The sequence below is a fragment of the Nycticebus coucang genome, chromosome 10 (assembly GCF_027406575.1).
Source record: "Nycticebus coucang isolate mNycCou1 chromosome 10, mNycCou1.pri, whole genome shotgun sequence".
Lineage (NCBI taxonomy): Eukaryota > Metazoa > Chordata > Mammalia > Primates > Lorisidae > Nycticebus > Nycticebus coucang.
Window position 1 is genome coordinate 48,099,503 of NC_069789.1, and position 23,441 is coordinate 48,122,943.

Genomic DNA, 23,441 nt, shown 5'->3' on the forward strand with positions numbered 1-23,441 from the left:
AATGTCCCACAGCTAGGAGATCCAAGGGTGCCCAGCAGTGTAGTGCACAGCACTCGGACCCACTCACTGGGTCAGTCAATTCAGGGAGAAGTCAAGATTGGTCAGCAGTAACCAGCTTGTTTTCACATACACTACCTGCTTAGTTGTAGGCACGTGATGATTCAATAAAAGTTTAAGGCTCATAACAACAGATAATATTCATTGCACACTTACTGGAGGCCAGGCATGTTTTACATGTTTTGGCTAATATTATTCTCACAATAACCTGATGAGATATCAACATCATTATTACCATTTTTAGAGGTGAAAAAAAGAAACTTCTGAGAACCTAAGAAATGGCTTCAAGATCTCACAGCTAGACGTGGTGCTGGGGATCCCACTGAACCCCACACCTGCACTGTGGTCTCAGTTTACGGAGTAATGTGCAGCTTTTAAAAGAAGCAACACGTCGAGTTTAGGGAAATGTCCACTCACAGTGTTTCTTTGACAGATTGCACTTTTGGCTCAGTACTTGGCAAAATGAGTAGCTTCTAGCATGTCTAGCAAAGGCTTTGTGAGTGGTCTGAGTCCATGAAGGAAATGAACAAAGGAAAGAAGGAAGAAAGGGAAGGAGGGAAGGAGAGTGAGGGAAACACAGACAGAGAGAAAGAGAGCCAGAGCCAGAGAGGGAGGGAGAAAAACAGGCAGAAAGAGAGAGAGAGAAAAGGAAGGGAAGGAAGCTCTGAAACCCATGGGGTAGACAGACACGTATGCAGGTGTGTGGACGCACTGCAGGTGTAGAGGCAGGGAGGAAAAAGCATCTCTTCCTGATAAGGTCTTTTTTTCTTTAATCCTATTTGCCTTGCTCAGAGTAGTGTCCAGCAGTGACCCGGCACATTCTAAGTACCATATGCTAGCCTGGTTTTATATCCTTCATATCCTCTGCTGTGTGTGTGGGAAGGGTCCACAAGATTACAGAGAAAAGACTGATGATGGTGTTTACCATGTGAGTGACTCTGCCCAGAGCCAAAGACAGAACTCCAGCAGGCAGTTCTCTTAAGTTGGACAGGGAAGGAAGTGACAGCCAGACTCTCTGGTCCTTGTCCCTGGCGCCTGTCCCCTGCAGACGGGAGGCATGAAGGAAAAGAGGAGTTTGCAAGTCTCTGGTAGCACTGCCTGTGTTCACCCCAGCTGCCTGCACGCTGTGGTAGTGACAGATGTGGAAAAATTACACCAGGATGGAGAAACCCTCCAAAATCTGAGCCTATGGTGGTGTTGGCTACAATACAGACCCCACAGAGGGACCGCAAGGCTGTGACCATGCCAGGGGAAGCTGCTCGTGGACGGGTTTCGCAGAGCCCAGAGGACCTGGTAGCCAGGTCTTGGACAGCAGTGTGCAGAGGGATAGAATGGTGTCCAACATCGAGAAGAGATGCAAGAGAGATGAAAGGGGAGATTTCAGCCAGAGAGAAAGAAGCAGGCCCCTTGGAGAAGAGAGACAATGGAAGCCACCCAAGGACAGATGCTAGGCTGGTGAAGAGATTTTTAGCTGTTCCAGTGGAGAGAGAGGGTCAGGGTGCATTTTGTGAGCACATCTAGTCTATTATAAAGGTTCTCAGGCAATGTCAAGTGCCAAGGTTGTAGAATTAGAGTCATCAACCTAGCAGAAGAACTCCCTGAAAGTGCTTCCAAATATAAAAAAGCATTGTCAGCCTCCCTGCAAGGCAGGAGCAGCAGGGGTGGGTGATACCTTGATAAGTCAATTTCATAGTTCTTTTCTGACTCCGGGTAATTGAAGGAAAAACACACCTGCTGTGTGCTTGTGTTCATTTGACTTTGTTTGGGGGGGATGCTATGAATTAAATAGTGACCCCCCAAATTCAAATGTTGAAGCCCTAACTCCCCAGGTGGCTGTATTTGGAGTAAGGGAGTACTTAAGGTTAGACAAGGGCCTAAGGAACAGCCCTGATAGGATTAGCATCCTTATAAAAACAGAGACTCCAGAGTGCATGCGCTTGCTCTCTCTCTTTCTCCCATATAAAGATAAGGTTTGAAGATGGAGGGCTGCAATCCAGGAGGAGTGCCCTCATCAGAAATCAAATTGGCCAGAATCTTGGGCTTTTAACCTCTGGAAGTATGAGAAAATAAATTTTGTAGTCGTACAGTCTGTGCTATCTTGTTGTAGCAGCCTGAGCAGATGACTAAGACAGGGACCTGGGACAAAGGGGCAGAGACAATGACCTCTGCTCAGAGAAGGCTAGACCTGGATGATTCTTGCAAAACTCTGGGTTTCTGTATGCTGCTAAGAACTTCTCAGGGACCACCACAGCCCCGCTGAGTCCCAGGGTTTGCATTTGTGGGACTAGCATTTATTTTGAAAAGTCTCTAAACATTTTTGAAAGATGAGAAAAGCTGTGTGGAAAGTCACACCACTAAAACAGAAGGTGAAGAAAAGAGTAGAGACAGAAAGAGCTCAAGAAAACAATTTTTTAATGCTTATATTAGTCTTCACCAATCTAATTGCTTGGATTAACTTTGGTACTGAACATTTCCCCTAAAAAAAAAAAAAAAATCCATGTCTTCTAAAACCCACTTTAAATGGAGTCCTATAAACTCAAACACTAGAATCAGGGGAATTCTTCTGTGAGGGAAGAACATTTTGGTCATATTAGGAACTTAGTTTTCTCATGAGAAATTTAAAAGGAGGGGGGACAGAGACAAGATGGTTGACTGAAGCCAGCTTTCCACAGAGGCTCCTATCCAGAAGCAGAGTTAAAGGACAGAAATTTAGCATGTAACCTGGTGGATTAGAGCTGCACCAAGAGAGAATGGTGAAGAATGCACATCAACCCCACAGAGGTGAGCTGTGACCCCAAGGATACAAACAAAAGGTACAAAATCCATCACCAAGTGGACAGGAGTCCCCTCTCCCATGAGAACAGCTCGGACAGCCCCACAAACAAACGAGCAGAGTTCAAAGGTCCTCCCACTAAACTCCATGGGAGAGACCCTCTAAAAACTGGACTACCTCCCCTATTAGGGTGCCATGGTGTTCTCCTGCCAGGCATAAAACTATATATATTCTCTACCTGCAAATCTGCCAGCACTCCCCTCCACTCTCACTCTAAGGTCTGGAGGCCTGTCCCCCAGAAATCCAGATTCTTGGGTGATTTCTCAAGGGGTGTGGAAAGGGCCTGGACTTCAGCTGGTCAGTGCTGATTCTGTGGCACAGGAGTGAGGAGAGGATGATCGGCTGAGAGGGAATCACGCCGGAGTGGCAGTGCCCTGAGGCACAGAACAGCAGCCAGTTTTGGCAACAATAGGGCTCACCCTCGGATATTCCAAAGTCACACCCCCTGTCTCTCAGGTGGCAACTACCACGGAACAGATCTGGGACGGAAACGCAGGCCCCATGAGTAAAGGGTTTTCCTGAGGTGGTGCCGGCCTGGGTGGAGTGCAGGGACAAGAAAACGCACTCGTGGAGCCGGGAGATTCCAAGGGTGGGGCTGACCCAGAGGACCGCTTTACTGAGCCTAAGATGCACCCGGTCCTCAGGGGATCATCAGCCTATAGACAAAGGAAGGCAGGAGGCTAGAACTGACAGCTAACCGTGCTGCGAATACAAACCGGCAGGAGCAAAGACAGGGCCTGAGGCACAGGTTCTGGGAACTCAAAACAGCTTCTCTTTTGCAGGGCAATTTCTCAGGGACAGAAACAAATTCCTGCAAAGTTGTACTGTTCTGTCAGTAATATCAATCAGGGGTGGGGCTGGAACTAAGTGAACATCCCCCAGCCTCCATCAAGCGCCTGAGGTTGTCAGGCCTCACCTCCTACTGCTGGATAGAGGCAGAGAGCAGCGGCCTGGCTGAGCAGATATAGATTTCCTTGTGATTCAGGCGGGTGCAAAACCCTGGAGCATCTACTCATTAGAGGCAACTGGATCACAGCCCTGTGGGATTATCAGTGTCTGGGTGTCATCAACCTTCCCAGACTAATCTATTTGCTGGGTGGGTCCTCCTGACTTCATGGAGAACCTGAGCAAGTTATATTTGAGTTTTCAGCACACCCCTGTGATCTAGTTGCCAGAGACCTTTTATTTCTATTTATTTATTTATTTATTTATTTATTTATTTATTTATTTTTATTCAATCATAGCTGTGTACATTAGTATGATCATGGGGCACCATACACTTGGTTCATAGATCGTTTGACACATTTTCTTTTTTTTTTTTATTGTTGGGGATGCATTGAGGGTACAATAAGCCAGGTTACACTGATTGCAATTGTTAGGTAAAGTCCCTCTTGCAATCATGCCTTGCCCCCATAAAGTGTGACACACACCAAGGCCCCACCCCCCTCCCTTCTTCCCTCTTTCTGCTTCCCCCCCATAACCATAATTGTCATGAATTGTCCTCATATCAAAATTGAGTACATAGGATTCATGCTTCTCCATTCTTGTGATGCTTTACTAAGAATAATGTCTTCCACGTCCATCCAGGTTAATACAAAGGATGTAAAGTCTCCATTTTTTTTAATGGCTGAATAGTATTCCATGGTATACATGTACCACAGCTTGTTAATCCATTCCTGGGTTGGTGGGCATTTAGGCTGTTTCCACATTTTGGCGATTGTAAATTGAGCTGCAAAAAAACAGTCTAGTACAAGTGTCCTTATGATAAAAGGATTTTTTTCCTTCTGGGTAGATGCCCAGTAATGGGATTGCGGGATCAAATGGCAGGTCTAGCTTGAGTGCTTTGAGGTTTCTCCATACTTCCTTCCAGAAAGTTTGTACTAGTTTGCAGTCCCACCAGCAGTGTAAAAGTGTTCCCTTCTCTCCACATCCACGCCAGCATCTGCAGTTTTGACATTTTGTGATGTGGGCCATTCTCACTGGGGTTAGATGATATCTCAGAGTTGTTTTGGTTTGTATTTCTCTAATATAGAGAGATGATGAACATTTTTTCATGTGTTTGTTAGCCATTTGTCTGTCGTCTTTAGAGAAAGTTCTATTCATGTCTCTTGCCCATTGATATATGGGATTGTTGGCTTTTTTCATGTGGATTAAATTGAGTTCTCTATAGATCCTAGTTATCAAGCTTTTGTCTGATTGAAAATATGCAAATATCCTTTCCCATTGTGTAGGTTGTCTCTTTGATTTGGTTATTGTCTCCTTAGCTGTACAGAAGCTTTTCAGTTTAATGAAGTCCCATTTGTTTATTTTTGTTGTTGTTGCAATTGCCATGACAGTCTTCTTCATGAAGTCTTTCCCCAGGCCAATATCTTCCAGTGTTTTTCCTATGCTTTCTTTGAGGATTTTTATTGTTTCATGCCTTAAATTTAAGTCCTTTATCCATCTTGAATCAATTTTTGTGAGTGGGGAAAGGTGTGGGTCCAGTTTCAGTCTTTTACATGTAGACATCCAGTTCTCCCAACACCATTTATTGAATAGGGAGTCTTTCCCCCAAGGTATGTTCTTGTTTGGTTTATCAAAGATTAGGTGGTTGTAAAATGTTAGTTTCATTTCTTGGTTTTCAATTCGATTCCAAGTGTCTATGTCTCTGTTTTTGTGCCAGTACCATGCTGTCTTGAGCACTATGGCTTTGTAGTATAGACTAAAATCTGGTATGCTGATGCCCCCAGCTTTATTTTTGTTACAAAGAACTGCCTTAGCTATATGGGGTTTTTTCTGGTTCCATACAAAACGCAGAATTATTTTTTCCAAATCTTGAAAGTATGATGTTGGTATTTTGATAGTAATGGCATTGAATAGGTAGATTGCTTTGGGAAGTATAGACATTTTAACAATGTTGATTCTTCCCATCCATGAGCATGGTATGTTCTTCCATTTGTTAATATCCTCTGCTATTTCCTTTCTGAGGATTTCATAGTTTTCTTTATAGAGGTCCTTCACCTCCTTCGTTAGGTATACTCCTAGGTATTTCATTTTCTTTGAAACTATGGTGAAGGGAGTTGTGTCCTTAATTAGCTTCTCATCTTGACTGTTACTGGTGTACACAAAGGCTACTGACTTGTGGACATTGATTTTACATCCTGGAACATTACTGTAATTTTTGATGACATCTAGGAGTCTTGTGGTTGAGTCTTTGGGGTTCTCTAAGTATAAGATCATGTCGTCAGCAAAGAGGGAGAGTTTGACCTCCTGTGCTCCCATTTGGATTCCCTGTATTTCCTTGTCTTGCCTAATTGTATTGGATAGAACTTCCAGCACTACGTTGAATAGTAAAGGTGACAGAGGACAACCTTGTCTGGTTCCAGTTCTAAGAGGAAAAGCTTTGAGTTTTACTCCATTCAGTAAAATATTGGCTGTGGGTTTGTCATAGATAGCTTCAATCAGTTTTAGAAATGTGTCACCTATGCCTATACTCTTCAGTGTTCTAATTAGAAAAGGATGCTGGATTTTATCAAATGCTTTTTCTGCATCTATTGAGAGGATCATGTGATCTTTATTTTTGCCTCTGTTAATATGGTGGATAACGTTTATGGACTTGCGTAAGTTAAACCAGGCTTGCATCCCTGGGATGAAGCCTACTTGATCATGATGAATGACTTTGTTGATGATAAGCTGTAATCTATTGGCTAGGATTTTGTTGAGAAGTTTTGCATCTATATTCTTGAGTGAGATTGTCTGAAATTCTCCTTTTTGTTTGGGTCTTTTTCTGGTTTTGGTATCAGGGTGAAGTTTGCTTCATAGAATGTGTTGGGGAAGATTGCTTCTTCCTCAATTTTTTGGAATAATTTCTGCAGTACAGGAATCAGCTCTTCCTTGAAGGTTTGATAGAATTCTGGAGTGAAGCCATCTGGACCAGGGCATTTTTTGGTTGGAAGCTTTATTATTGTTTCTTTGATCTCAGTGCTTGAAATTGGTCTGTTCAGGAGCTCTATTTCTTCCTGGCTGAGTCTAGGGAGAGGGTGTGATTCCAAATATTGATCCATTTCTTTCACATTGTCAAATTTCTGGGCATAGAGTTTCTGGTAGTATTCAGAGATGATCTCTTGTATCTCTGTGGGATCGGTTGTTATTTCCCCTTTATCATTTCTGATTGAGGTTACTAGAGATTTTACTTTTCTATTCCTCGTTAGTCTGGCCAATGGTTTATCTATTTTATTTATTTTTTCAAAAAACCAACTCCTTTTTTCATTAATTTTTCTGAATGATTCTTTTGTTTTCAATTTCATTGATCTCTGATTTGATTTTGGAGATTTCTTTTCTTCTACTGAGTTTAGGCTTAGATTGTTCTTCTTTTTCCAATTCCATAAGATCTCTCGTGAGATTGTTGATGTGCTCTCTTTCTGTTTTTCAAATGTAGGCATCTAAAGCGATGAATTTTCCTCTCAAAACTGCTTTTGCAGTATCCCACAGGTTTTGGTAGCTTGTGTCTTCATTGTTGTTATGCTCAAGGAAGTTAATGACTTCCTGTTTTATTTCTTACTGCACCCATCTGTTATTCAACAAAAGATTGTTTAATTTCCATGCCTTTGGGTGGGGTTGAGCATTTTTGTTAGAGTTGAGTTCCACCTTTAGTGCCTTATGGTCTGAAAAGATACAAGGTAAAATTTCAATTCTTTTGATTCTGTTGATATTTGTTTTGTGTCCCAGGACATGATCAATTTTGGAGAATGTTCCATGGGGTGATGAGAAGAATGTATATTCTTTATCTTTGGGGTGGAGTGTTCTATATGCGCCTATCAAGCATAGTTGTTCTAGGGTCTCTCTTAAATCTCTTATATCTTTGTTTAATTTCTGTTTAGAGGATCTGTCCAGCTCTGTAACAGGTGTGTTAAAGTCCCCTGTTATGATGGTGTTATCAGATATCATATTGTTCAGACTGAGTAAGGTCTGCTTCAAGAATCTGGGAGCATTTAAATTGGGTGCATAAATATTTAGAATTGAAATGTCTTCTTGTTGTAGTTTTCCCTTGACCAATATAAAGTGACCATCTTTGTCTTTTTTGACTTCAGTTGCTTTAAATCCACATGTATCTGAAAATAAGATTGCAACTCCTCTTTTCTTCTGAATTCCATTTGCCTGAAGTATTGTCTTCCAACCCTTGACTTGGAGCTTTAATTTGTCTTTTGAAGCCAGGTGTGTTTCTTGCAGACAGCAAATGGATGGCTTGCATACAAGAGTCACATCTTACCTTACAAGATAAATACAGACTCAGGGTGAAAGGATGGTTGTCCGTATTTTAGACAAATGGTAATCAGAAAAAAGCAGGTGTTGCAATTCTATTTGCAGATACAATAGGCTTTAAACCAACAAAAGTAAAGAAGGATAAGAATGGTCACTTCATATTTGTTAAGGGTAATACTCAATATGATGACATTTCAATTATTAATATCTATGCACCCAACCAGAATGCACCTCAATTTATAAGAGAAACTCTAACATACATGAGCACCTTGATTTCTTCCAGCTCCATTATAGTCAGAGATTTCAAAACTCCTTTGGCAGTGTTGGATCGATCCTCCAATAAGAAGCTGAGCAAAGAAATTTTAGACTTAAACCTAACCATCCAACATTTGGATTTAGCAGACATCTACAGAACATTTCATTCCAACAAAAGTGAATACACATACTTCTCATCAGCCCATGGAACATACTCCAATGTCGATCACATCTTAGGGCACAAGTATAACCTCAGTAAATTTAAAGGAATAGAAATTATTCCTTGCATCTTCTCAGACCACCATGGAATAAAAGTTGAGCTCAGTAACAACAATCTGCATACTCATACAAAAACATGGAAGTTAAATAACGTTATGCTGAATGATAGCTGGGTCACAGATGAGATTAAGAAGGAAATTGCCAAATTTTTGGAACAAAATGACAATGAAGACTCAAATTATAAGAACCTCTGGGATACTGCAAAGGCAGTTCTGAGAGGGAAATTTATAGCACTGCAAAGCCTTCCTCAAGAGAATGGAAGGAGAGGAAGTGAACAACTTAATAGGAAATCTCAAGCAACTGGAAAAGGAAGAATATTCCAACCTCAAACCCAGTAGAAGAAAAGAAATAACCAAAATTGGAGCATAATTAAATAAAATTGAAAACAAAAGAATTATACAACAGATCAATAAATCAAAAAGTTGGTTTTTTAAAAGGTCAATAAAATAGATAAACTTTTGGCTAAACTAACCTGGAAAAAAAGAGTAAAATCTCTAATTTCATTAATCAGAAATGACAAAGACGAAATAACAACAGACTCCTCAGAAATTCAAGAAGTCCTTAATGAATAGTACAAGAAAATTTATGCTCAGAAATATGAAAAGCTGAAGGAAATTGACGAATACATGGAAGCATGTCACCTTCCAGAACTTAGCCAGAATCAAGTGGAAATATTGAATAGGCCAATATCAAGTTCTGAAATTGGATCAACCATATGAAATCTCCCTAAAAAGAAAAGCCCGGGATCAGATGGCTTCATGCCAGAATTCTACCAAACCTTTAAAGAGGGACTAGTACTTATATTACTCAACCTGTTCCAAAATATAGAAAAAGAAGGAAGACTACCCAACTTGTTCTATGAAGCAAACATCACCCTGATCCCCAAACCAGGAAAAGACCCAACAAGAAAAGAAAATTATAGACCAATAACACTAATGAATATAGATGCAAAAATATTCAACAAGATCCTAACAAACAGAATCCAGCAACACATCAAACAAATTATACAACATGACCAAGTCAGTTTTATCCCAGAGTCTCAAGGCTGGTTCAATATATGTAAATCTATACATAAGTATAATTCAGCACATAAACAAATTAAAAAACAAAGACCATATGATTCTCTCAATTGATGCAGAAAAAGCTTTTGATAATATCCAGTCATACCTTCATGATCAGAACACTTAAGAAAATTGGTATAGAAAGGACATTTCTTAAACTGATAGAGGCCATCTACAGCAAACCCAGAGCCAATATCGTATTGAATGGAGTTATATCGAAATCATTTCCACTCAGATCAGGAACCAGACAAGGCTGCCCATTGTCTCCACTGCTCTTTAACATTGTAATGGAAGTTTTAGTCATTGCAATTAGGGAAGAAAAGGCGATTAAGGGTATCCATATAGGGTCAGAAGTGATTAAACTTTCACTCTTCGCAGATGATATGATTGTATATCTGGAAAACACCAGGGATTCTACTACAAAACTCTTAAAAGTGATCAAGGAATACAGCAGCGTCTCAGGTTACAAAATCAACATTCATAAATCGGTATCCTTTTTATATACCAACAATAGTCAAGCTGAAAAAACAGTTAAGGACTCTATTCCATTCACATTAGTATCAAAGATGAGGAAATATTTGGGAGTTTATCTAACAAAGGACGTGAAAGATCTCTGTAAAGAGAACTATGAAACTCTAAGAAAAGAAATGGCTGAAAATGTTAACAAATGGAAAAACATACCATGCTCATGGCTGGGAGAAATCAACATTGTTAAAATGTGTATACTACCCAAAGCAATATACAATTTTAATGCAATCCCTATTAAAGCTCCACTGTCATACTTTAAAGATCTTGAAAAAATAATACTTTGTTTTATATGGAATCAGAAAAAACCTCGAATAGCCAAGACATTACTCAAAAATAAAAACAAAGCAGGAGGAATCACGCTACCAGATCTCAGACTATTCTATAAATCGATAGTGATCAAAACAGCATGGTACTGGCACAAATACAGAGAGGTAGATGTATGGAACAGAATAGAGAACCAAGAGATGAACCCAGCTACTTGCTGTTATTTGATCTTTGACAAGCCAATTAAAAACATTCAGTGGGGAAAAGATTCCCTATTTAACAAATGGTGCTGGGTGAACTGGCTGGCGACCTGTAGAAGACTGAAACTGGACCCACACCTTTCACCATTAACTAAGATAGACTCACCCTGGATTAAAGATTTAAACTTAAGACATGAAACTATAAAAATACTAGAAGAGAGTGCAGGGAAAACTCTTGAAGAAATTGGTCTGGGCAAGTATTTTATGAAGAGGACCCCCGGGGCAATTGAAGCAGCTTCAAAAATACACTACTGGGACCTTATCAAACTAAAAAGCTCTGCACAGCCAAGAACACAGTAAGTAAAGCAAGTAAATAGCCCTCAGAATGGGAGAAGATATTTGCAGGTTATGTCTCCGACAAAGGTTTAATATCCAGAATCCACAGAGAACTCAAATGTATAAGCAAGTAAAAAAAAAGTGATCCCATCGCAGGCTGGGCAAGGGACTTGAGGAGAAACTTCTCTGAAGAAGAGAGGCACACGGCCTTCAGACATATGAAAAAATGCTCATCATCTTTAATCATCAGAGAAATGCAAATCAAAACTACTTTGAGATATCATCTAACTCCAGTGAGATTAGCCCATAGAACGAAATCCCAAGACCAGAGATGTTGGCGTGGATGTGGAGAAAAGGGAACACTTCTACACTGCTGGTGGGAATGCAAATTAATACATTCCTTTTGGAAAGATGTTTGGAGAATGCTTAGAGATCTAAAAATAGATCTGCCATTCAATCCTATAATTCCTCTACTAGGTATATACCCAGAAGATCAAAAATCACATTATAACAAAGATATTTGTACCAGAATGTTTACTGCAGCCCAATTTATAATTGCTAAGTCATGGAAAAAGCCCAAATGCCCATCGATCCACAAATGGATTAATAAATTGTGGTATATGTACACCATGGAATATTATGCAGCCTTAAAGAAAGATGGAGACTTTACCTCTTTCATGTTTACATGGATGGAGCTGAAACATATCCTTCTTAGCAAAGTATCTCAAGAATGGAAGAAAAAATATCCAATGTACTCAGCCCTAGTATGAAACTAATTTATGGCTTTCATATTAAAGCTATAACCCAGTTATAACTAAGAATATGGGGCCGGGGGAGAGGGAGAGGAGGGAGGGGGGAGTTTGGGTGGAGGGAGGGTGATTGGTGGGATTATACCTGTGGTGCATCTTACAAGCGTATATGTGAAACTTAGTAAATGTAGAATATAAATGTCTTAACACAATAACTAAGAAAATGCCAGGAAGGCTATGTTAACCAGTGTGATGAAAATGTGTCAAACGGTCTATAAAATCAGTATATGTGCCCCATGATCGTATTAATGTACACAGCTATGATTTAATAAAAAAATTTAAAAAGGAGATTAATTCAATGATTTGTTGAAGAAAAAATAAGTCCAAAAGATGCCTGAAGCAGGGGGTCAGTCAGCTGGAACTGCCTATCCAATGACTCCTGGGAGCATCACCAGAGAAACCTCGACCACCTCAACTTCCACAGCAGGATCATCTGGGTCTCCTGAGTCTGAAAATCCAGGCCACAGCACCTTCATGGCATGGCACCGCAACCCCACCCCACCCCACCCCCGATGCTGTGCATGGTACTGGAGGAGCTGCAGGCAGGGCAGCAGTGCTGGGGCACGTCAGTGGTGGCAATCAAGCTCTACATCCTGAACAAGTACCCAACGGTGGATGTCACTCGCTTCAAGTACCTGCTGAAGCAGGCCTGGCCACTGGCATGCGCCACGGCCTCTTTACCAGGCCCCTCAACTACAAGGCCAAAGGGACCACTGACAGCTTCAAACTAGTTCCCAAGCACAAGAAGTAAGTTCAGTCCAGGAGGACAGCTGCCTCGAGAGCCCCTAGGAGAGCTGGGAGGTCAAGGAGAAGGACCCCAAGAAACCAAATGAAGCAAAGAAGGACCCTCCCAGCTTGGGTGAGGTGGAAAAGGCAGACAGAAAGCCTGGAGAGGTGAGGAAGGCTCCTCCCAAACCATGTACAGCCAAGGAGAAGGCCCTTAGGAATGGCAGCAAGGCCACAGACTTTGAAGCAAAACTGGGTGAAGCCAGGAAGGCTCCCCAAAAGCCAGACAAGGCCACACAGGCCCCTTCTAAAGCCAGCAGGCTCAGTGGGAAGTCAAAGATCAGTGGCAGGAGCAGTCAAGGAGATGCTGAGGCCCACAGGAAAACCAAAGTCAAGAATGAGGCTGCTTCCCCAACCAAAAAGAAGATGACAGCCAAGGCCCCTCAAGGAGGAGCTGCCCAGAAGTCTAAGGAGAGACCAAACACCAGGGCAGCTTCCCATGGTAAGGGCAGTGGGTCCAAGACAGCACCTGCACAATTGGCCCGGAAGACAGAGGCCCCTGTGGGCTCAAGAAGGCCTGGGCTGCCCATTAAGGCCTTGACATCCAAGGTGGCCAGCAAGAGGGGGGGTAGCATAAAGCTGGGGGTAGGGTGAAGAGAGACAGTTTTTATTCCCCAGAAAACCATTGCTGTTTATTTAATTATGACCTATTTATCTTTTTTTTTGAGGTTTTTTTTTTTTCAAATTAATATGAGGGTACAATTTTTATGTAACCTATTTATCAATAAAAATAAAGATAAACCTATTTATCTTTTTTTCACCCAAAAAAAAATAGTCCAAAATATGGGGCAATTGCTAGAGTGTCATAGATTAATGGGGCATCTAGTTCATTCCTGCTGGAGGCAGGTAGGGAAGAGAGTGTCCCCTAGCTCCTGTTCCCTCATCCTGGGAAGGTGGGGACCAACGTGAACTACCTCTCCTGCTCTCTTGCCTTATGGATTGTCTGTGTTCAGTTTCTCCCTTCTCTTTCCACTTCCCCGTCTTTTGTTACTCTTTGCCTCATCTTACGAAGTGAGATGTGAATCGTTTTTAATAAGGAACCATTAGGAAGAAACCATTTCAATCACTCTTTTCTCAATGCTGGTGCTATGTCTGAACTAACCAGAGTCAGCTGTGGTGAAGACAAAACTATTTAAAAGCCAAGTAGATTCCCAAGTGAAACATGTGGAATAAGCAGTATTCGGGCTCAGGTGGGAGTTTGGAGCAGCAGGTGTGAATCTAGCTAGACTAGCCAGCTTCAGACCAACGGGGGCCACCCATCCGACCCAAATCCCTTTCTTCTAGGTTCCTTGGCAAGATCACAGAGGACTGTAAGTGATGGTGGTAATCCTGACCACACCTGAATTCAGTATGTGTTAAATGTGTCTCCAAGAGAAGATAAATGCTAAGCCAAGAAGCTGTAGGAGTCACAGTCATTGTTGAAAGACAGTGAAACAAAGCAGAACTCAGATCTCAAAGCCATGAAAGGGAGCGGTGTCTTCCTGCGGCCTGGAGTAAACCCTCAATCTAAAGGAGCTGTGGTGACTGTGTGGTAGATCCTGAGTGAGGCATTTCGGGTTACATTATTCAGGACAGCGGCACTTTAAGAAGGTCATTATCCTCATTTTGTAGATGTCACACCTTCTAAGTGGTGAATCTGGAGTTCAAACTGACATCTCTGTTTATAAATCCCTCAAGTGCTCACGGACCAGAGAAGATCACAAATCATTGTGGCTCTGGCGGGTTTTGCTGGCTGATGGGTTCTGAAAGGATGGAGGGGGCTGTGGTTACCACACTGGACTCCACCACCTGGTCAAGGGTGATGAGTCGTCGCTTGCCCCACATCTGCTGCAATCTCTATCTGGGGGTCTGAGTTCCACACAGAGGCAGGGGTTGGCAGGAGCTTCCATCAACTTACGGCAGAGCACGTGTTAGCTGCCCTCTCTTTTGGCAATTACCTTCAGCCCCTTTTTCTCCCAGAATGGATGAAAATTGAGCGACTGTGAAGGTCCAGATTGGAGGGAAGTGGACTGATGCGACGTGGAGCTTCCGTTGGGGGCTTCCACGAGCTGGCTGCTTGCGCTTTCTGTCCTTCTCAACAAACCGCCATGCCCTCAAGAAACGCGACACATGTACTGAGGAAATGGGTCAGGTATGGTCTGAGGCCCTCGCAATACTAACTGAACTAGACGTTCTTTCTCTGCACCCTGAAGATAAGTAGACTGTGAACGATGCTCTCAGCGTCTTCACTGCATCATCCCGGTGCGGCTCTGCCTTTCTCCACGCACTCCCGGGAGCTGAGATGCTGCTCTTCATCTCTGTGCTCCCAACGCTGAGCACAGTGCTTAACAGTGGTTTTAGGATAAAGAAATAAGGTTTTTGCATGAAGAAGTAAGGCAAATTCCACAAGCAACTTTCTTACTATGATAAGGAAACTAATCATTCTGAAAACGGATATGTCATTAAAGGCCTTGGGATATAAGTTTACACATGACTGCAAAAAAAGAAAAATGAACAGTTTGAAGTCATGGGTGGTAGCAAGAGAAAGATTCAAAGAGTAGGTGATTTGGGGGGTCTTTTTTTAAAAATAGGTGGTTTGCAAGACAGTTGCACAGGTGACGAGGTAGCATTGAGTGAAAGCGTCTAGCAATGCACATGACCGGAACATGAGGCCTGAGACATTTCCTGCCATGTGAGCATAAAGTGTGGACAGAAGTTTGGTGAAAGATCCAGAGAAGAAAATTTGTATGCCAAGCTAAGAAGTTTGAACTTTATCTCAAGGGCAGTGGAAGGCTGGCAGAGAGTTTTAAGCACAAATGTGATTTAAATAGAATGACTCTTTTTTTTTAAAGAAAGTCTCAGTTGATGACTATGTTCAGGAATGTTTGACAAGGTCAAGATCAGAGCAGACAAGTGTTTTAAGGAGAGGGAATAGTGGGCGGCATGTGGGAAAGAAAACCCAGAGGTCAGAAAAAGCTTCATTCATAAAAGAAAAACACACTCAGAGCAGAGAGAGAGGCTATTCCAGGAGTTCCAAAGGGAAATGTTTAGGGTCAGAGCCGCAGCAGAGGCCGGGGGAGGGAGAAGGATGACACAGGAGACCTGGGCAGTGACTGAGTATGCAGGAAAGAGAGGGGCTGGGCTGACTCTCCGTGAGGCTTGGGTGACTGGGTGGAGAGCAGTGGCACCCATGACAACATAGGAGACCACAGAAGAGTCCATTTTGTGGGGAAGGGGGACGTGGATCGCACAGTTTCGAGGGGCTTGTGGAATGCCTGGTGCGGTGTGGGTCCAATAGACAGTGCACTGTTTAAGAGTGAGGCTTGAAATAAAAATACAAATCCCGAAGTCAGCAGCATATGGCCTCAGAGAAACTCAGGCAGTGAAGGAGATAACCTGGGGCAGCATCCTTCGATATATCATGAAATAAAAACAGTACTAAAAGTAAAACCCTGGGGTAGAAGGAATCAACCTTTAAGGAGCAGGCAGGGGAAGATGAGGCTGGAAGGAGACTGCTGAGTTCCCACATTTATGACTGGAAAAGGGGGAAAGGAGAAAGAAGCAAGAGAGACGTAATCCAGAGTGAAGACATAAAGACATAAAGAAATTTAAAAATTTTAAAATTTCAAGCCAACAGAGAGAGAGAGGTTGAAAATACAGCAAAGGTAAATACAATGTCTAAAAAGGGATGTTGGAATGGATGAAGATCAGATGGAGGGGATGGTCTTGTAGTGAAAGGAAGATGTTTCTTTGCGTGAAACTGTAGGAAAGGGAGAGAGGAAGGAGGACTCCAGGGTAGATGTAGGGATGGAAATTCTCACCTGTTAACCTTGGTTTTCTCAGTAAAGTACGAGGCAAGTTTATTTGGTGAAAGAGGGGGTTGACAGTGGGAATAGAATAAGAAAATCGATAAAGGGGTGTGATAGCACCTTTGGGAATCTGACAGACACGTGACCAGGAGAAACAGTCAAGAATTGGGGGGGGTGGGTTCCATGATGCCCCATGTACCTCCTCATTGCCTTCAGAGAAAACACATTTCTGTCCTTCTGAAGGACAGAAATTTCCAAAGCACATGAAATCAGCTAAATAGATTGTAAAATAGAAATCATATTCTGTTTTAAGGAAATATAAAAATCTGTAAAGTTTTTACATCAAGATAAAAAAAAAAAAATCCCAAGCAAACTCAGCCTTGGATGATGTTAGGAGTAGAATTACCAGTGTCCAAAGATCAAAGATTAGAGAAACAACTAGATTGGATCATGTATAAATATCGATGTTATGGTGTCCCCCTAACTAAGGAACAAACGTACAAAAAATACTCCAAGCTCCAATGCAAATACTTTACATTGCTATGCTGGTGAAGAGATCAATCTGGATGCCACAGCTTTGAGGCGACACGAATTTAATCAGCTGTGTGGTGCTTAGCAGCTCGTCCATGAGCAGGGTCAGATGGTAGAAGGGCGCTCTGACCCAAAGCAGAGAGAGGGTTTTGTGTCCTGTATAACAGAAGAACAGGGCAGAGCCTTTTTCTCGGGAAAAGCAACAGAATTCTACATGGAAGGCCAGTGCTCAATTGAGAACATGGGCTTGAAAGCCTGAGCATCCTTCTCACAATGAAACCGTGTCCTGGTAGGTAGGTCTAATGAAGACAAATACCAGGGGTGCCAAAAATATGTATACACATTTTAAAAGATGTCATCTATATATTACTGGATGCTGATGGTACTTATTTTTAGCACCTCTTGTAATTACAGAAGTCAAGTACAACTTGTATCCATCTTTTGTTTCGGTATATATCGAGTGGTACAATTTTAATACAGTTTTTTTTCCTTTCTTAAATGTGTACACTTTTTTTTTTTTTTTGGAGACAGAGTCTCACTTTATCGCCCTTGGTAGAGTGCCATGGCATCACAGTTCACAGCAACCTCCAACTCCTGGGTTTAGGCGATTCTCTTTCCTCAGCCTCCCAAGTAGCTGGGACTACGGGCAACCGCCACAACGTCCAGCTATTTTTTGTTGTTGTTGTTGCAGTTTGGCCGGGGTCAGGTTTGAACCCACCACCCTTGGTATATGGGGCTGGTGCCCCACCCACTGTGCCACAGGTGCCGCCCATAAATGTGTACACAATTTTTGCCACCTCTATAAAATCAAACATTAACCATCAATTGAGAAAACTCTTCATAATCTAGTAATAGAAATGCACTACCTTGACATGATTTGAAAATTCCCTCTGAAACCATAGGCAATATCATACATAAAGTAAAATAGCAGAAGCTTTCTTTTTTTTTTTTTTTTTTTTGAGACAGCAACCTCAGACTCCTGGCTCAAGCAATCCTCCCGCGTCAGCCTCTCATGTAGCTGGGACTACAGGTACCTGCCATGATGTCAGCTAAATTTTCTATTTTGGGTAGAGATGAGATCTCCCTCTTGCTTAGGCTGGTCTTAAACTCCTCAACTCAAGGGATCCTCCTGCCTCGACAGCCCAAAGTCGAGGTGTGAGCCATCATGCCCTGCCAGCAGGAACATACTTATTAAAGGAAGTAACAAGATAAAGATGACTATTACTGCAATTATTTATTTAACACTTTTCTGAAATTATAGCCCGTGAAAAAGGCTAGAAAAGAGAAATAAGAAATATTACTATTAAAGAATTACCATTATTTATAGATAATAAAATTTTATTTCTAGAAAACCCATGGGAATAAACTGAAAAATTATTTGGAATAATTTGAAAAAATATATAAATTTTATAAAAATATAAAAGTAATATAAAATTATTCACTACATGCCAAAAATGATCAGTTAGAAAGCATAATGGAAAATGGTCCTACTCACCAGAGTAACATAATTAAAGAGATCCAGGCATAAGTTTGATAAACATTCTACAGTAGCTACATTGAAAACAATTGTAACATTTGACTAAGAGACATTTAAAAAAACTTAAATTGAAACTTCTGCTGTATTCATGAAAGTTAAAATATAGCGCAGTATTATAAAGATATTGATAGCCCCTGAACACACATATTAATTTAATCTGATTTAATACAAATCTCCTTTGTTTTGTAAAACTAGTTAAAATAATTATGATTTTACCTACACACATGAGCCTGTGAGAATTCCAAGAAAAAACTTTGAAAAATTAATGAGAAGGAAATTATACCACCCGTGAGATAAAAATTATCATAAATATACATTTGTACATTCATAGGTAGAGATGGAATCAGAAGGAAACTTGGGTGTAATTAAGAACTTAGACTGTAGTGAAGTTGAAATTCAAATTGGTAAAATAAAAAGGACTGATTATACATTATATGAAGACAGAATAAATGGTCAGCTGCTGAAGTCACACCTGCTACTGGTCCCCGTGTAAGTGTCTCTCTAGGGTGTCAGGGCTGCCCATCTCCAGCAGCCCTGCTCTCCCAGCCTTCCAGGCACTGCTCACTTTGCTCCTGTCTGTCACAGTGGGAGCCACAGCAATCCTAGCCCCATATGTGACCCAGCTGAGTCCATGAAATGTACCCAGACTTTCCTCACAGCTGCCTGGAATGTTTGAGTAACCAAGTTCAGAAGTGCAAACTCTAACCACTGAAAGAGAAAGAGTGGATAGATTCCTTACTCCTTGTTCCCCTCTGTGCCGTTGGACCCATGCACTGGTTCTGTCCACCTGTCTGTTGACATCTGGAATGACTGAGCAATAGCTGTGTTTTCCTGTAAAGCAATAGCTAGCCTGGTAATGATGCACTACCTTTGATTTTCTTCCCTCCTTCTCTTTTTCATTTTCCCTTTTCCCCTATCTTAAGTCCGTGGGATCCCTCTCTTCTAAAACCTTGACCATGCAAGCTTGAAGTCAGGATTTGCTTTGTAAGGAACTGGTTCTAAACACATTCCTTTTCCTTGCCTCATATTGAAATGTATCATAGATGGATCAGATAATTACAATGTTTAAAAAAAATCATGAAAAATTAAAAAGAAAATACTAGTTTATTTGTCTGTCTATAAACATGCATGTTATTGAAGTGTGGACAATCTAATGTAAGAACGCAATAGATTTGACTTTAAATAAATCTAAAACCATACACAGGATAAAGGTTCCTAAAGAAATTAAAAATAGAACAGTATACTGGATGACTCAGGAATCTGTTTTCTGGTTATAGACCCAAAAGAGATAAAATCGCCACCTCCTAAAGATAGCTGCAATCTCACGTCTATTGAAGCATTATTTAAGATAACCAAGATATGCAAATAACTGAAGAGTCTGTTGATGGATGAATAGTAAAAAAGAAAAAAATTGTCACACACTCACAGGAATATTATTCAGCTTGAGTAAAGGAGTTCCTGTCATTTGCCACAACATGGACAGAACTGAAGCACATTATGCTAAGTGAAATAAGAAGAAAGAAAAATACTGAATGATCTCACTTATATATGGAATCTAAAAAGAAAAAAGTCAAGGTCAAGCATACAGAGATAGAGAACAAAACAGTGATTATCAGGGACTGAGCTTCAGGAGAGGAAACAGGAAGATGTACTTCAAAGAGTACAAAGTAACAGATATATAGGATGAAGACTTAATGTACAACATGAGGACTGCTGTTAATAAAATTGTATTGTATTATGGATTTTTGTGAGTGGCTCAGTGGGCAGGGTGCTGGCCCCATATACCGAGGGTGGCGTATACCCCGGCCAAATTGCAACAAAGAAATAGCCGGGCATTGTGGCGGGCATCTGTAGTCCCAGCTGCTCTGGAGGCTGAGGCAAGAGAATTGCCTAAGCTCAGGAGCTGGAGGATGCTGTGAGCTGTGTGATACCACAGCACTCTACTGAGGGCGATAAAGTCAGACTCTGTCTCTACAAAAAAAAAAGTAGATTTTAGCTGCTCTTGTCACACACAAAAATGTAACATGAGATGACAGATAATGCTAATTTTTTAACTATAGTAACTCTTTCACTATGTATATATAAAACCATAGCACCATGTTGTAAACCTCAAATACACAGAAAAAAATTTATTTACAAATAAACAAGAATGAACTATTGCAGACAAAATAAAGTAACAAATAATGAACAAGAATTATTTAAAATGCCTTTGGCAAAAATAGTTTAACATGTATTAAAGGTTGATATAGGTTAACATATGTATAAAAAGCTTTTATAAATCAATAAAGCATATCTTATTAGGAGAAATAAGACTGACTTGAACAAGTAATCCTCAAAGAAGAAACAAATCATCAAAAAGCATATGAGAAGAAATATTCAGACTCATAAAAGTCAAGAAAATATGAATGAAAACAACAAAGATTTCTCCTATAATATTTTCTCCTATCCTATTTGCAAAGATTAAAACCAAAGGCAGTGCCCAAAGCTGTGAAAGGTGCTAGAGACTTTTGCAAACTAGTGGGAGGTCTGTAAATTGGTACATTCTTTCTAGAAATATAAATCCAAGGCTTTCAGAATATTCTTATCCTTTAAACTAAGAAATCCACATGTAATAATTCATCCCAAGAAAACAATTGGAGAACTGAAAATTATGAGGATAGACAATTAAGTTTGTGAAATCATCCTAGAAAAAGTGCTACATGCCTCATTGCTGAATATCACTATGGTCACCTCCAAAGTGTATCCCTTGGGAAACTATGCACTGACACCAGCACCTAGTCCAGCCTTCAAATCAATTTTGGAAGTCTTTTTCTGGAATGACCATCAAAGCTGTTGTTGCTTTACTTTTGATGTCCTGAATATCATCAAAATGTCTTCTTTTAAATACTTCCTTTATCATTGGGTCAAGAAAAAAGTCACTGGGGGCCAGATTGGGTGAGTAGGGAGGGTGTTTCAATACAGTTCTTTGTTTACTGGTTAAAATCTCCCTCACAGAAAGTGTTGTGTGAGCTGGTGCATTGTCCTGATGCAAGAGCTATGAGCTGTTGGCCAAGATTTTCAGTTAAGATTCTCCTGCTCCCACTGAATGGGCACAATGTAGAGTGTATGGCACACCTTTTGGGTGGAGGGCATAAGTACAAGAGGGACTGTACCTAACAAATTCAAATATTGTGATTTTAATAAAAAGATATCCTGACTATTTCTCTATAAATATTTCCTTGGTCTGCTAGGCTTCTCACCATCAGCTGACAATTTTGACACACAGTGTGATGAGTTTTTGCAATGTTTCATCAGTTCTGCTCATTAATGACCTTCCTAACCTTACTTCATCGGTGATGCTTTCTCTTCCCTCAGAAAAATGCTTAATTCATTTGCATGCTGCCCTTTCCTTCATGGCATTTACTATAAACTTGGACTAACATGTCCCTGATTTCACTTCCACTCTTACCAAGTTTAACAAGAAATTTACGAATGTTTGTTAGTTGCTCTAATTCATGCTCTGACTTTCTCATGGTGGCACACAAAAACTCACAACAATACTGAATGTCACTCAGCAGGACACCACCAAACATCAACACTAACACAGCTGTGAGACACTGATATACCAAGATTATGAAACCTTACTGAGTTGTTTGTACAGTGCTGCCAACCTAAGAGCATGATGGCAAATTCACAAACTTAATTGTGAGACCTTGTATGACCAAAAATACTCAGAGCAACATTGTTTATAATATCAAACAACTGGAAACAAGATAATACCAAAGAATAATAATGGCTAAATACACTTTTCCACATAAATAAGATGAGATGTTTCTGTACCTATTTTAAATTACATTTTTGAAAATATGAAAGGTTGTGCAAAAATGTTCTCAATATATCCCAGACTATTAAAAAAACTGCTTATAAAATTATGTAAAATAAAATTGCAAGTAAAAAGCCCCCATAGCCCTTATACAGTATATGTCACCAATCCATGTCTTTCCTTTCATATCTTCTCCAAGACAAACTAAACAAAACAAGAAATAAAGCACAAAAATTAAAAAATTAATGGTGAGTCTTTCAGTGTATTTTGCTAGAATAATTTTTGCTCACTTTGCAATTGTAAAATATCATTTAGGAATGATTTTGTGCTATAGACCTAAAAATAAAACTTCTAGAAGAGAGCATAGGAGGAAGTCTTTTTTTAAAAGTAAATTTATTTCAGGTTAATGTGAGGGTACGAACAACCAAAATCAAAATCAATATTTGATTTTGTTAGGTAGAGTCCTTTTTGTGTTTATATCCCACACACAAAAGTTGTGCTAACCTCCCCCACCCCATGCCCATTCAGAGAGAGGATCCCAATCTTTGCCCTCTCCCTCTTTACCCCTTCCCCCAATTTGAATTGAAATGAGTTTTTCTCCTATGTGGGCATGCATCAGATCATCTACTGGCTTCATATTAGTATTGAGTACGATGGATAATTGTTTTTCCATTCTTTTTTTTTTTTTTTTTGTAGAGACAGAGTCTCACTTTATGGCCATCTGTAGAGTGCTGTGGCATCACACAGCTCACAGCAACCTCCAACTCCTGGGCTTAAGCGATTCTCTTGCCTCAGCCTCCCGAGTAGCTGGGACTACAGGCGCCAGCCACAATGCCCGGCTATTTTTTTTTTGTTGCAGTTCAGCCGGGGCCGGGTTTGAACCCGCCACCTTCGGTATATGGGGCCGGCGCTTTACCGACTGAGCCACAGGCACCGCCCTGTTTTTCCATTCTTGTGATACTTTACTAAGAAGAATGTGTTTCAACTCCATCCAGGATATTACAAAAGATGTGAAGTCACCATCTTTTTATGGGTGAATAGTATTCCATGGTGTGCATGTACCACAATTGGTTAATCCATTCCTGAGTTGATGGGCATTTATGTTGTTTCCATGTCTTGGCAATTGTAAATTGA